Genomic DNA, 12,755 nt, shown 5'->3' with positions numbered 1-12,755 from the left:
TCCAGAATGTGACAGCCGAGAGAGCACGAGTCGGTTCCTAGGGAGACCTGGGTTGCTCTGAGCCACTCTGGCAGAGCTGTGGAAGGGGAGAGGGGCCCCTTTCCAGCCACAGTGGGACTGCATTTTCCAGTTAAGTCACCCTGTTAATTGTGGCCCTTACTTCTACTCTGAGAATCTGTGCAGTCCTAATCTTAGCATTTCAAGAAGAGATGGCAGCTGTTGGGTGGAGATGTCACTCCATTCCATGGTGGCCGTAGCCCCATCATGTCTAATTTTAAATCATGACAGGCAGAGGAAGGTTCACAGCCATGCTGCTGACGTCCACCCTGGGACACGTCGGGAGGGTTTCCACCAAGAACACCAGAACCCCACAGCAGGCTGTTTGAAGCATCCCTCAGGATTTTAAATGAGGCTTAGTGATGGTTACGGATCTGGATGACATTGACAATTTTAAGTGTGTTGCCTTTGTTTCAGTGTTCTGCTGAGCATTTTAAAGGATTCTGTTTCGGTGAGAGAGAGGGTGACTTCCCCAGGGAATGGGTTCCTTACTACCTGTGCGAGAGGACTGTGGTTTTCAGAAGACTCTCTTTGATTCTCCTTGATCCCTGGTGCTCTAGGGCATGAGTTGCTCTGGCATCTCTTAGCCGTGTGTTTTGACCCAGTCCTGAGGTTGGTTCTGATCCAGGAGGCTTTTCTCACCATCTTTCTATGGTCTCTGGTGACTCAGCTGCCTGTGGTTGAGCTTGTTGATCTGGACAAAAGGAGCTTATATTTGTTTATTACTATAATAAAATAGCTGAGGCTATGCAACTTGAAAAGGAAAGATGTTTATTATGACTTGTGGCTCAAGGTTGAGGGGCTGCGTCTGCTGAGGACCTTCTTGCTGGCGAGTCCTGAGGTGGTGCCTCGAATGCCAGGAGACAGGGAGCATGCGTATGGCTCCCAGTTCTCTTTGCTCTCTCTCCCATCTCCCAAGGCCACCGGGACTCTTCCTGGAGTACCACCTTGATGACTTTACCTAAACCTGTGGCCTCCCAAAGGCTCCTTCTCTGAATACCCTTGTCATCCAGTTTCCACCTGAACACCTAAGGGCGGGGCTTGAACATTGCATTTGTTGCAACATGCTCACGACCCTTGGGGGACACACGGGCCATGTCCCACCCACTACTGTTCTCAAGAACAATAATGGGTGTGCACCTTGCCACGTGGCTTCAGATGGGACTGCTTCCTCCGGGAGAGCTTTGGCGATCTCCTTGGTCAGGTGGATCTTGAGTAGAGTTGGGTAGGCCACAGCGCCTTGCTCTCACAGCCGATAGGGTGGCAGCGTGGAGGCAGGGCGGCTCGACCTCTCAGCACTGGCCAGGAATTCAGCCTCCTCCACCTGCTGGAGGGCAAGGAATATGTGCCCTCCTGGTGAGACACCTGGGCTCTTGGTAGGGGTGTGGGAGTGGCCCACCCTCTTGGCCAGACCCACCCCAGCCAGGAGCAGAGGAGCAGAGGAGCAGCCGGCTGACCATGGCTGACCAGAGATGTGGGGTGGGCTAGGGAGCCTCAGGGTGAGTCTGCTTTCTTGAGTGAGTGTTCCTTCCTCCTTTGCAGATGGGTAATAGCCCCATAGTGGTGCGGGTGTGCCCCGAGATCCCCAGGAGGCCTGGAGTAGCAGACCGTACCAAACCCTTCTTCCCACAGCTCTTAGGGATGGTGTGCCTCTGGAAGTGGGAGCTCAACAGCCTCTTGTTCCTTGTGAGGTCAGCCTGCGTCAGGTGCTTTGTGCCATGGTGGAGGGCTGACTGGCACGGTAGTGGAGCAGGGAGCACGGTGCCCACGCGCACACCTGTACTCTACAGACAGCAGCCCTTCGGGTCTCTTTACGCCAGCATCAGGGGCGTGGCACTGTGCTATGCTGTCACGGGACCTCCTGCCACCAGCTGACTCCCGGTTCCGGGACAGCCATTGTTTCTGCTCTTCCACTAACGGAGGTGCCCTGGCTGGTGGCTGTGTTTGCAGAAGACCTGACGGTGGCTCTAAGGAGTGCCTCTTCAGAATCTACCCTCCCCCTCTCCCCGGTGGCTTTCCTCTTTGTGTGGTACACCCCTGTGCCCTCCACCTCTGGGGTGCCTGTGGGTCACATGCACAGAGGGCAGGGAGGACCTCTATCTACAGCACCTCCTGTTTTGCTGGAACTCGTTTTTGTCCTTCCCTTTTTATTTTTTGTGCTCAGCTGGGCTCAGTGGTGCACATCTGTGGTCCCAGCAACTTGGAAGGCTGAAGCAAGAGGGTCGCAAGTGTTTTTTTTTTCTGTATGAAGGTTTGAACCCAGGGGTGATCAACCACTGAGCCACATCCCCAACCCTTCTTAAACTATTTTATTTAGAGACAGGGCCTCACTAAGTTGCTGAGGCTGGCTTTGAACTTGCAGTCCTCCTGCCTCAGCCTCCCTAACCTCTGGGATTACAGGTGTGTGCCACTGTGCCTGGCTGAGGGTTGCAAGGTTAAGGCTAGCCTAGCAACCTAGTGAGAACCTAGGTTCTCAAAATAAAAAATAAAATTAAAAAAGGGTTGGGGATGCAGCTCATTGATAAAGTGCCCCTGGGTTCAACCCCTGGTACTCTCCTCTGCAAAAAAAAAAAAGAGATATGTGCTCACCATTCAAAATTCCAATACAGACCAAGCGTCCCTAATATAAAAATTCAAAATCCCAAACTTTCTGTTTGTGGTGCTGGGAATGGAACTGGGCTGTGTGCAGCCCAGGCAGGCTCTTCATCCCTGAGCCAACCCAGCTCCAGGCCGAACCTCTCTGTGGCCAGCTTCATGCCAAAGTAGACCATGCCTCGCTGGCCCATGAGATGGACTGCAGCCAACACTGCACTCAAAACTGTCCAAGCCCCCTTCAGACGTGTGTGTAAGGTGTGTGTGTGAAGCAGAAGTGGGCTTGTGTCCAGACTCCATTCGTCTCAAGGACAGCTCACTATGGCTATGCAAAGATTCTACAATATGAGGAAAACTCTGGAATATTTCTGGTCCCCAGTATTTCCAACATTACCCAACTTGTAATATACAGATCTGTCAGATCAACCCCCCACCCCACTTCTAATGATGACCCTGCTCAGGAGTCTAGTGGGCGTGTTCTGGAATGACGCAGCCAAGTGTCTCCACAAAACTGTCAGCTCCCATACTCATCGTCATTGTGAACACACACCAGTCCACTCTCTAGCAAGGGTGTGGACAATGTTGACCTCAGTCACTGCACATCAGGCTGGGGAAGAGAAAGAGACACTAACCAGAGCTTCCTGTGTGCCTTTCCACCAGTCTGGGCTGGAGGGCAACGTGGCCAAAGTGAGTTACTGCCCTCCTGCCCACTCATCTCCTTGGACGTGCCCACCATGCTCTGGCTGTATCAGGCTCCACATTCCCCTGACACTCAGTGCAGGGCTGTGGTGCTGCCCTCCTAGGCCACTGTGAACAGGCGGCAGTCGCCATGGGCATTGGGGGGTCTCTTCTACATCAACTCCCCTCCTTTAGAGGTAGGTCTGCACGTGGTGGCAGACGTGCACAGAGCCCATAGCACTGGCTCTGGCTGTCTTCCTGAGCAGTGCGGTGGCAGCTGCTCACATTGCATCAGGCCTCAGGAGTCACCTAGGTGAGAGTCTAGGCATGTCCAGGGAGTGTGGGTGCAGTAGCACAGCACCCTGCTTCCCACGTGGGCCCGGAATGTGTCCAGGGAGTATGGGGTGCAGGAACACAGCACCCTGCTTCCCTTGTGGGCCTGGAGCATTGGTAGATCCTGGTATCCGGGGGTCCTGGAATGAGTCCCTGCAGGCAGGCAGAGGGGTGTGGAGGAGGCCTTACTTTCCATAGTCTGGCCACGTCTCCTGGGTCCTGCTGCTGGCCTGCCATGTTGTCAGGGATTGCTGCTTTCTGCCTTTTGGATGAGGGTCCCTGTGGGGACACATTGTGGTGATAGGAGTCTGAAGACTGGCAGTATCAGCTGGTCCTGAGCAGAGGCTGGAGCAGCTGCAAGTGCCCAGCTCCCCTTCTGGAGCTCAGTCCTGGCTCATGTCCTGCCCTTGTGTGAACCATGGGCTCACCTGGTGGTGCCCCGGCTCCCTGCTGTTTGGCCCAGGCTGCCCCTGCTGCACCCAGGCCTCCTGTCCTTCCATAGCAGTGGGCTCTGGCCCAATGCCCCCACACTGTACCTGGGCCCTGGTGGCACATGAACGCCCTCTGGCTACTGCCCCTGAACCTGAGATACTGTGTGCACATATTCTCTGGCTCCCTTTCCTCAGCTTGGTCTGTCTCTCCCCAGGACATCTGTGCCCTGGGCTCCCTCCTCATCCCTGTGAAAGGTCATGATCCAGGAGGAACGCTCTTTGACACCTTGGCAAAACCAGAGGTGGAAGTTTCCCCAGGGAAGGCTCCGCATGCCCATCTCAGATGGGCACATTCTCAACACCTCCCAGCTCCTGCACCTCACACCCAGCAGCTCAGGAGCAGAAGTCTCTCCTTTCTTTCAGACCACAGCACTGCAGACCAGACCTCTGACAGAACACCTGCGCAGCGGTGGCCTCCACCTACGCAGACGCCAGCACTTGCCTGGGGTCTCCAAGGCCCCCAACTCTGGACCTGGCTATCTTCCTGCTGTGCCCTAAAGCCTTCTCCTGGCTTCAGCCTCCCTGGCACATGCTTAGTTTATCAAGGCCCTGCAATACTCCGCTGTTCTGAGTGACATCGTTATTCTTTGGAGAATCACGCTCTGGTTGGTATTTATGCTGACATCTCTCCCTGAACCCGCGGGGCCCAGTTTCCACCTGCAAAGAGCTGGGGGCTCAGGGATGTGTTCTCTGAGGGCTAGCAACCCAGAGCTTTTGTCCTTTCTTCATGGTCTTTCAGCCTGGACAGTGTGGCTGTCCCCTGGTGGCCAGGGTGTTTGTGGGGCCCTGCTTTCCTCCTGTTCCTGGCCATGGTTGCCTTCTGTCCTGCTTCATATGAATGACATGGAACTATGGGAACTGTGAGTAGGAGGACCCATATACATCACAGAGGAGGAGGGGGATGTAGAGCAGGAGGTCTCATAAATGGAGGAGCACAAAGGAGGTCTCACACATGGAGGAGCACAGAGGAGCAGGTGAGTTGTGGAGCAGGAGTACTCACACACTGAGGAGCACAGAGGAGGAGGTGGGTCATGGAGCAGGAGGACTCACACATGGAGGAGCACAGAGGAGGAGGTGGGCTGTGGAGCAGGAGGACTCAGCACAGAGGAGGAGGTGGGCTGTGGAGCAGGAGGGCTCACACATGGAGGAGCACAGAGGAGGAGGTGGGCTGTGGAGCAGGAGGGCTCACACATGGAGGAGCACAGAGGAGGAGTTGGACAGTGGAGCAGGAGGGCTCACACATGGAGGAGCACAGAGGAGGAGGTGGACAGTGGAGCAGGAGGGCTCACACATGGAGGAGCCTAGAGGAGCAGGTGAGTTGTGGAGCAGGAGGACTCACACATGGAGAAGCACAGAGGAGGATGTGGGTCATGGAGGAAGACTGATACATGGAGGAGCACAGAGGAGCAGGTGGGCTGTGGAGCAGGAGGGCTCACACATGGAGGAGCACAGAGGAGCAGGTGGGTCATGGAGCAGAAGGACTCAGCTCAGAGGAGGAGGTGGGCTGTGGAGCAGGAGGACTTAGCACATGAGGGAGCATAGAGGAGCAGATGTTCATGGAGCAGGAGGTCTCAGCACAGAGGAGGACGTGGGCTGTGGAGCAGGAGGACTCACACATGGAGGAGCACAGAGGAGCAGGTGGGCTGTGAAAGAGTTGGACAGGTACCCACATTCATCCTGCACCCTCATGGTCTAGATGAGCTCTCAGCACAGCCCGGGCTGGCCTGCCCCTTCTCTCCTGCCTTCTGCCTTCTCTCTCATGGGTCAGGCGTTCGTGTCACTCTCTGTGGCCCCTGCAGCTCTGTGGAGCCAGGTCTGCCTCCTGGGCATGAGGAGCAAGTGCTGAGACCTGGCCCCGCAGACTCCTCTGTCCGGTGTAGCACCTTGTGGAGCACCATCTGCACTGAAGTACACCCCGTGTATCTAGCATGCCATGCTCAAAAGCCCCTCCTCATGCATGTTTGTGAGAAGTGGCATGTAAAGGGACAGACCCACCTGTCCCTGCTTACCAGATGCGGCTGTTGTCTGGTGAAGGGGTTCCCACAAGTGTGTGGCAGGACCCTGGGTCCAGCACTGAGTGTGAGCTGAACCACATACCAGGTGGCATGGCAAGTCACACAGCTCCAGAGCTTGGGGAACAGATACCCTTCCTCCAAGAAGTATGGGGCAGACATCCTTCAATATCTACAGTTACAATAACTTTTTTTCTAAAATTCTTCACATTTTCTGTTGACTTTAAAAACGTTTTTATTAGAACATTATGATCTATATAGTAGCTGGGTTCATTTTGACAGGATTATACATGCAAGGAATTTCATTTCAATCCCCATTCCTCCCTGCTTTCCTCCCTTCCTCTCTTACCCTAGTCTCTCTTCTACTGATCTTCCTTTCGCGCCTTTATTTATTTGTCATTGGTACTTTTTGTATATACATAAAGGTGAGGTTCCCTTTCATACATTTACATTTGCATATGGCAGGATTTTGTTAAACTCATTCCATGTTTCCTCCCCTTTCCATCCTTCCTCCCTCTTGTCTCCTACTCCACTGATCTTCCTGCATCTTCATGATATCCAATCCCCTCCCCAACCACCCTTCCTTTATTTTGCTCCAGTTGTCACACTTGAAAGAAAAGAGTTGACCCTTGATTTTTCTGATTCTGGCTTATTTCACTTGGTATGATTTTCTCATTTCCCCATTTACAGGTAAATGCCATTATTTCATTCTTCTTTATGGCTGAGTTCAACTCTGTTGTCTATATATAACACCTTTTCTTGATCATCTTCACCTATTGACAGATATCTGGGTTGCTTCCATAACTTGGATATTGTGAATTGTTCTGCTGTAAGCATTAAAGTGCCTATGTCACTATAGTAAGCTGATTTTGGTTCTTTGGGATAAATACAAAGGAGTGGATAGCTGGGTCATATGGTGGTTCCATTCCTAGCTTTTTGAGCAATCTCCATACTGCTTTCCAGAGTGGTTGCACTAATTTGCAGTTTAACCAACAATGTATGAGTGCACCCTTTCCCCAATATCCTCAACAGCATTTATTATTATTCATATTCTTGATAATTGCCATTCTGACTGGAATGGAGATGAAATCTTAGTGTAGTCTTTTTGTTGTTGCTGTTTTGTGGTACCAGGGATTGAACCCAGGGGCACTTAACCACTGAGCCACATCCCCAGCCCTTTCTATATTTTATTTAGAGACAGGGTCTCTCTAAGTTGCTTAGAGCCTCGCTAAGTTGCTGAGGCTGCTTTGAACTTGCAATCTTCCTGCCTCAGCCTCCCCAGCCACTGGGGTTATAGGTGTATAACCTATAACAGTGTATACCCCAGCTCAGTGTAGTTTTGATTTGCATTTCCCCAGTTGCTAGAGATATTGAACATTTTTCATGTATTTGTTGCCCATTTGTGTTTCTTCTTTTAAAAAATTTCTGTTTAGTTCCTTTGCCCATTAATTTATTGTATGTTTTTTTTAGCATTCAGTTTTTGAGTTCTTCATATATTCTGGATGTTAATTGCCTGTTTGAGGAGCAGGTGACAAAGGTCTCATATTCTGTAGGCTCTCTCTTCATTGCTCTTAATCATATCCTTGGCCGAACAGAGTCTTTTTAATTTGATGGCGAACCACTTGCTGATTCTTGGTTTTATTTCTTGAGCTGTAGGGTCTTGTGAAGGAAGTGGTGCCTGCACCTGTATTATGGAATGTCAACTGTTTTCTTCTAGCAGTTGCAGTTTCTGGTCTAACTCCTAAGTCTTTGATCCATTTTGATTTGACTTTTGTGCCAGGTGAAAAATGGGAATCCAAATTTCATTATGGAGTTCCAGTTTTCCCAGCATTGTTTGTTAAAAGGCTATCTTTTTTTCAACGTATTTTTTGGGCCCCTTTGTCAAGTATTGGATGGCTGTATGTTGGTTTGTCTCTTGTCTTCTATTCTATTGGTCTTTTTGTCTGTTTTGATGCCAATATAATAACAGTTTTTATGTATCAGTTAAAATAAGAGTTTAAGCAAAAATAATAGGAAATTCAGGGCAGGAAATATGAAACAAAAGGAGGGGGCCTCTACATTGGAAGGGTGGTGGGGGGCAGGGCAAAAAGCCACAGGGCTGGCAATACTCCAGTGAGAGAGCTAGGAAGATGGTCAGGAGCTGAGGGTAGTTTCTGGGACTGAGACAGTTCTTTTCCTTCAGCATGGACTTCCTCTCTGGCCTCCTGTGACCCTGTGCTAGGAAGGGTGAGGCATGCTTACATGCTTGCCTCCACACACAGGTATGCCCACACACATACCCACAGGCACACACACGCATATCCACAGGCAGCTACTCATGCATGCATTAACACACACACATTCACAAAGCTATCTCTAATGCATGCATGTGCACACATACAGGTACACAGGCATGCACAGAGCACAATGTACACAGACATTCAAGCAAGCGTGTGCATGCTCGTCAGAATATGCATGCATGCCTGCAGCCATGTGCAGGCACTCACACTTAGGCTCCAGCTGTGCTTCAAGTTCTTTCCTCCCTCATTGGTGCTGTGCCCTGAAAGTCGGTACACCCTCAGATTCCTGTGCTGAGTACCTCCCTGCCAGGGGATGGTGCTAGGAGCTGGCTTTGGGTGGTGCTTGGATCGAGAGGTGGAGCCTCTTCAGTGGGACTAACAGGACCCCAGGAAGCTCTTTCTTTCCTTTTTCCCTGTGAGGACATAAGAGGCTCCTCACCAGAAGCTGAGGATGAGGACATGGGACCTTGGCACCAGCTGGGGGTGGAGGATGAAGCCTGGAGGTGTGGAGCAGCCGCACCCTGGCTCTTGGTGGCCACCCTCTTCCCTACCCCCACTCCTGCTTTGCAGGCTTTGCTCAGGAGTTTTCCTCTAGCAGCCTGAGCAGCCCCCCATACCCAGCTCTAGACCCCTGACCACCCACCCCTTCTCTGGCTCCAGCAGCTCTGCAAAGGTGTAGTATGGGCCACATGGGACCTTCCTTGGCATCTGCCCTGGGTCCCCATGTCTTCAGGTGCAGCCTGCAGGAAGAGCCCAGTCACCTTCTTCAGAACCAGGTCGAGGGGGTTCTGCTCCTTGGGGAAGGGTCAGGACTCCCACCAGGTGACCCCTCTGGCTCCTGTTGGGTGCCTTGCTGCCAGGTAAAATTCATCCTCTCCCTGTGGGGTGGGGGTGAGGGCTGCACAGTGTCCATTCTACCTTTGTCTCTGAGTTTGGGGGAGGGTGGTGGGCAGGGTCCTCCTGGGCTACGAGGCAGGGAGTTCTGTTGGCATGCACCCTGCCTCTGGAAGAGGTCCTCAGCCCTGGGCAGACTGGGTTCTTATACCACCCTCACTCCCACTGAAACATTCAGTGGGAGTGAGGGTGGTAATCAACATTCATTCAGGGTTGACCACTACTGGGTCTACTTGAAACAGGCAACTTGACAGCCAGGTTGAACACAGTAGGGAAGGATGAAAGGTGGGCTGGGTCACAGGTGTGGTCAGGGCAGGGTAGATATGACCCAGGGACCTGTGCCTAGCTCCTGGCTGCCCTGTTCCACTGCCAGGACCCCAGAATTTCAGGTGGTGAGCAACCCAGTGGTCCTGGGCTCCTTGGGGTAGTGCTGGTCCACTTGAGGTGGTCCTGGGCCCCTTGAGATGTTTCTGGGTCCCATCGTGGCAGTCCTATGTACCCCGGGGGGTAATCCTGTGTCCCCTGGGGATGGTGCTAGGTCTACTTGTGGTGGTCTTGGTCCCCTAGGGGTGGTACTGGGTCTATGGAGTATCCTGGGTCCCCATCAAGGTGGTAATGGGTCTCTCTGGTGCTCAGTGCTAGGTTTCATTCAGGGTTGACCACTTGACTCCTGGAATTGTCCTGCTGCCCAGCTCCTTCCCCCCTGGACTCTAGACACTGCTCTGAGGAGGGACTAGGCCAGCTGTGCCAACCCCAAGTCCACATCATTGCTGGAGGACACAGGCATCTTCCTGCCCCTGGCTGTGCCCCTGGCCACCTGCCCTTTGCCTCCCAGGGGCCGAGGTGGAAACTGAATCGGGGACAGTGACACCAGGCCTATTTTGGAGCTGGGCTGGGCTGGCCTCTCCATGGTGGGGGCGGGGTGGGGCGGGCCCAGTCTGCTCCAGCTGACTGCGTTTGCCTGTCCTTTCGTCCCTGTCCAGTCTGAGGGCCAGCTGGAGTGTGGGCTGCTGGGTGGGAACCACGTCGGTCCTGGGCCCTAGGAAGGAGGCAAGACCCGGCAGCCCCTGACGCACCACCTGTACCCTCCGCCTGGTGCCACCCTGAGCTCCCGTAGAGACAGGTGAGGAGAGCTGTGGTGAGGGCAGCCGCCATCCTTGGCTCCTGAGTGGAGGTCGCAGTTCTGTGCAACTGCGACTCCAGGGGTCTAGCTGGGCCAAGTCCCTCCTGAGCAGGGAGCAGAGGATTCCAGTCCCCAGTCCTCTGGTAACTCAGTGCCAGGCCCTCACAGGGGGAGAAGCAGCCTGTCTCGCTGGAGCTGGGAGGTATGGGGTCGGCAGGGTGCACCCACTGCCCCTCTGTGCTGTCTGCCCCCCAGAGCTGCCTGGGGGTCCGGCTGGCCCTGCCCCCAGCTGTACCGAGATAGATGCCTGCTGACAGCTGGGGCTATTTTGGGCCTGTTGGCTCAGTGGAGGGGACAGCCAGAGGGGCACTGACACTTGATTCCGGGAAAGAATTTCCCCTGGAGTGGGGGCAGTCAGTAGGCCCAGGGTCTAAGGTGAGGCGCAGGCTCAGGAGCTGCCCTTGGAAATACATTCTGAAAGGACACAGAGGCCACAGGTCACTGGATCTGTTTCAGTGGAGGCAGAGGGCCTGTAAGCTGGGTTCCTGGGAATGGGATGAGGTACTCTGCAGGGTCCCTGAGCCACCTCCCACTCTAGGTTCACCTGGAAATACAGGCCCAGCCCTGCAAGGAGCAGAGAATAACAAAGTTCTGTGCGAGTTCGCTCGGAGGGGTTCCCTGGGGTGGGGTGGGGTGAGGAGCATGGGTGGGCTGGGGCCAGCTACAGCGGCTCCTGGGGATAGCCCAGGTGGGAGAGGGATCCAAGAGTCCTGCAGGCTGGAGAAGCCCTCTGCAGGCTGAGGAACCCAGTGTGGTCCATAGACATCGGAGAGGAAAAATTCTGACCTCAGTTTCCCCTGCTGAGAAGCTTCTGCTGTGTTTATGAGGAAGCACATTCCTAAGACCCCAGTTCAAACCAGGCAGGAGGAAGGTGCTTCTGCACGTGTCCCTGGGTGGGTTTCTTGGGACCTCAGTTTCCTCCTCTGTTGAATGAGTGCCTGGGAAGGTGAGCAGCTGCCCTTTCCTGGAGCATGTGCATGCAGCAGCCTCTCTCTGGCCTTAGTCCTGCTGACCAATGGGGATGTCTACCTGCAGGGTGGCTGAGGTCCCCTGAAGCTGATATATTTGGATGAACCCCTGGGCACCATGGTCATTACTGGGGTAAATCACCACTCGGAACATACTGGTGGCTGGAATGTAGGTCTTGAGCAGACCACAGGGCAAGACACTGTCCCCCAGAAGCCTACAAACACTTTGGGGTGTCCACCACTGTTGCTAGGCCAGAGTCAACCTGTGTACCTGCTGAGGGCTGTGGCCAGGTCCCCTTAAACCTGTGCAGTGACTGGCTGCCTGCACAAGCTTGTTCAATCTTCTCTGGGTGGGCAGCTCAGGCTCTGGGTGTGGTGGGGGGTTGGGAACCCACAGATTGACCATATAATTTCAGGAAGCACTGTTAAGACCTAGGTGCTTAGGGTCTTTGGATGCTGATGCCAAAGTAGTACTTTCATATAAAGGTGCCTCAGCAGCTTCTACACTGGGGTCCTGGTTTGTGCTGCATGGTGACCCCCACTCCCACCCAAATCCTACCGAGGCCCAGAGAGATGGGGCCTGGCCGAGGTGGTGGAGAAACAGAGGTGCTGACTGCACAGTGAGTCAGCAGACAGCAACTGCAGCCCAGCCCTGGTCCAGGCTCAGCCTCCTGGAAGGGTATTAGGGGAGATTAGGTACCTGAATCAGAGCACTGGGAGCTGGAGGGCTGCTGGGAACATGGATCCAACTACTCCATCCTGGGCAGCCCAGCCAAGAGACTGGGGGCTCTGCAGGGTACATGGTGACGACCTCTGGGTAGTGGGGTGCTTGTGTCTGCCCAGGTGGAGAGCGTCAGTGCTTCCTCCTGTCATTCTTAGGCAAGACCCTGTGCAGGCAGGCAGTCTCCTCTCTTGTACTGGGTGCTGGCTGGGGCTCAGCCTCAGGCTGACTGAGGCTTCTGACCCCTTCCAGGCCCAGAGCTGGCAGAGCTATGACAGATCTGTGGAGTGACCAGGCCACTCACAGCCCCAGACTAGCTGGAGACCCCAGGCTGTTCCAGGGGACATTGCTGACCTTGCCAGCCCCAGCTGGCCAGGATCCTTCAGCTGTCCTTTCCAGCCATGTCACTGACTGTACACTGTCCCACTCTCGAATCTCCCTGTTCCTACTTGGGCCAGAGACTTGTATGAGGAGGGCAGGCAGCAGATGAGCACTGTGAGCCAGGGTGTTGGGTCTGGAGCAGCTGAGTGGGCTTGGAGTGCTTGTT

At 53.9% G+C, this 12,755-nt stretch overlaps 1 protein-coding gene across 2 annotated transcripts in view; it reads left to right on the top strand.

Moving 5' to 3' along the window:
• Positions 1–10,295: 10,295 nt before the first annotated feature.
• Positions 10,296–12,755, top strand: part of Obscn (obscurin, cytoskeletal calmodulin and titin-interacting RhoGEF) — a gene marked incomplete at its 3' end in the record, with an annotated part of 105,636 nt that continues 103,176 nt past the window's right edge. For both annotated transcript variants that reach the window (XM_046448432.2, XM_058580626.1), the window contains 1 exon segment: positions 10,296–10,459.

This window comes from Marmota monax, unplaced genomic scaffold, assembly GCF_021218885.2.
Source record: "Marmota monax isolate L192 unplaced genomic scaffold, Marmota_monax_Labrador192_F-V1.1 WCK01_AAM20220418_F8-fsc00327, whole genome shotgun sequence".
Lineage (NCBI taxonomy): Eukaryota > Metazoa > Chordata > Mammalia > Rodentia > Sciuridae > Marmota > Marmota monax.
The sequence above is the reverse complement of the archived record's forward strand: the minus strand, read 5'-3'. Positions and strand labels throughout refer to the sequence as shown.